The sequence below is a fragment of the Galeopterus variegatus genome, unplaced genomic scaffold (genome assembly GCF_000696425.1).
Source record: "Galeopterus variegatus unplaced genomic scaffold, G_variegatus-3.0.2 Scaffold975, whole genome shotgun sequence".
In the NCBI taxonomy this organism is placed as follows: Eukaryota; Metazoa; Chordata; class Mammalia; order Dermoptera; family Cynocephalidae; genus Galeopterus; species Galeopterus variegatus.
Window position 1 is genome coordinate 294,134 of NW_007727086.1, and position 2,768 is coordinate 296,901.

Below are 2,768 nucleotides of genomic sequence, written 5' to 3' on the forward strand. Positions count from 1 at the left end.
CAATAATCAACTACATTGTATATTGACAAAATAAAAATAATAAAAAAAATAATAAATGAAAAAAATAAAGGGTACACTTTAAGAAAATTGTAGTAGTTACAATATATGTAGAAGAATTTCCCCGGCATGGATTGACCAGTTCTTTTGAGGGGAAATAATTGGGGGAGAAATATGGGAATTTTCCCTTCCAAAGGTTAAGTAGTAGACCATAAACCCCACTCTGGTAGTATTTCCTATTGGCCCTCTCACCTTCCCAGCACCTACATGGGCTTGTGCACATGCGCACAGACACACACACACGTACACCTTGACACACCACCACCACCCCAGTTATGGGAGCATGTTCACATGTAAGAGTACTTCAGAAAGTTCATGTAAAAATAGAGTTGAAAGATGGTATGAATCATCCCATGAACTTTCTGAAGTACCCTCATATTTGAGCATACATGTGTGCTCCATGCTGGACAGAAAGGCTAAATATAGCAAGAGGGATTGTCACATGCAAATGTAAGTAAGTTTTCACATTCCTAGATTTGCAATTTACAATGTAAGAAAATGGGGTCTTACCTATCAGTAGCATTTACTCCTTGGTGGCTATCACTTCCTTTAATCTGTGACTTTATGAGACAATTATGTCCTGACAGGTTACCTCCCTCAGGTTAACAGTCTATTGAGGTGCTGTTTGGACACTAAAGGTAAAAGACACTAGGTTTGTCACCAAGTGATTAACTGAACTCAAGAGAGTTCCCATGTGTCTGAAAGGTGCCATATAATCCAAGCGGGCAGAGACCTTGTGGGTTCACCTGTTTTTCCAGAATTAGCACAAGCTTTGGCAGGTGGTGGGCTCTTAGCAAATGCAGCTTAAGAAATGACTAAATGAATGAGCAGACAAGGCTAGTTACCCACTTTTAATGATGGAGTGAAAAGAACTTGCAAAGATTTGGGGGTGAGTCCAGCCTGATTAGAAATCCAGGTTTTTCTACTCTCAAGGGCAAGGTACTTATTCTTCCTAAGCTTGATTTTCTTCTGTTTTCAGGAATATGGTAAGGATTAAGTGAAGATCAAATCTGTGAAGTAATTAGCATGTATTCAGCAGACATATGTTAAAGATTAAATAAATGAATATCTAACCTTTATCGTTTTCATGATTGAAACCAAGTTTGTAATTGGTTATCCTTAACATAAAATATATAAACTAAGAGAACATTTAATGATTTCTATGAGGTTTTAGATATGGTAATAGCATTTGTAAGATATATGAGGGTACTTCAAAAAGTTCATGGAAATATTAGTATTATTTTTTAATTCTATTTTTCCATGAACTTTTTGAAGTATCCACATATGCTGACTATTCTAGAATGATGATAATTAACAACAATAGCATCTACTGTTTATAGATAACTTACTACATACCTTGTACTGTCCTATGAACTTCTCATAGGTTATTTTATGTCAATTTTACAACTACCCTGTGGGGGAGGTGATATTACATCTTTGCCTTTTGGATAAGAAAACTGAGAGTCAGATGGGTTAGCCTACACAATCATGTGCTTAATAAGTGGCAAATATGAGCTCAAATTCAAGTCTGCCTGACAGCAGGTTCCAAGTTCCCAAGCTTTTCATTGCTTTTCACAAAAGCCATCATTCTACAATATAACTCATACTAATAGTTCAAAAAATGTTCTGAACACAATGAAACCACACACACAACCTTTTAATTTTTATTTATATTTCTTAGTTCAAGAATTACACACTAGCCAACATTATATATTTACATGCTGAAACTGGCTGCAATAAGTTTAAATTCAAGAAAATAATTCTTATGTGCTATTCCTTTATAATCCTCATTTTTTACTATCTCATGTATCCCAGAGATTTTAGTAGTCCTGTTTTTAGAAAGACATGAAAATAGATGCAATGATATCCACTTTGTTTTGCATTTTCTAGCCACTGGAAAATGTGCATTATGTGCATATTAAGAAAGGCTACAAGGTAATTAGTAAGGCTGATAATAACTACACTGTGAAGAAACTAGAATATCACCTTTTATAAAAGGAAAAATCAGAACTGTGCAAGGACAATATTCACAACAAAACTACGAGTATTTAAACACCCATGCAAAGACAAATTTAAAATGTTATGGAATTTAAATTATAGTCAACTTTGTTTGAATTAATTATGTTTTAAATGACGATAGTTGAATTTAAATTATTGAACCAAAAAGGAAACGATACAAGCTGATGAGACCGTCAACTTGCTTCAAATGGTGCAAACACACAAATGGGCATCAGATTAGAAGACATGTTACAGGGGAGTGACATTTGGTTCTGGAACTCAAAGGACATAAAGTTTTGCTTTTCATTATTTTAGATATTTATCTTTATCACAAAAAGCACTTTTAAAAGCAAATTAAAATTCAAAGTCAGAATTTTACATATACCTACAGAAATGTTCTACTTCAATTTCCAAAAAAGAAAAGAAAAACCAAAAACCTAATAAGTATTTGAGTAGTGCTTTTTTTTTCCTAACATGATTTTTTTTTTTTTAGGACAGTACCTTAATTAGCTTTCTGTTGATTCATTATTATTATTATTACCAAAAACCTAATAAGTATTTGAGTAGTGCTTTTTTTTTCCTAACATGATTTTTTTTTTTTTTAGGACAGTACCTTAATTAGCTTTCTGTTGATTCATTATTATTATTATTTTTTTTTACAATGTTCTTAGTGCATTTGGAAAATGTTTTTTAAACCTTTGGTGTAAAGCAGT

General features: G+C 32.9%; 1 long non-coding RNA gene across 1 annotated transcript in view; it reads right to left on the bottom strand.

Annotated features, from left to right (window-relative positions):
* Positions 1-1,707: 1,707 nt before the first annotated feature.
* The window catches only part of LOC103591491, a 1,276-nt gene continuing 215 nt past the window's right edge, over positions 1,708-2,768 (bottom strand). The window contains exons 2-3 of the long non-coding RNA XR_550580.1: positions 2,604-2,751; positions 1,708-2,492 (exon numbers count right to left, since the gene is read on the bottom strand). This is a non-coding gene — a long non-coding RNA (uncharacterized LOC103591491). The remainder of the gene's footprint in view (positions 2,493-2,603; positions 2,752-2,768) is intronic.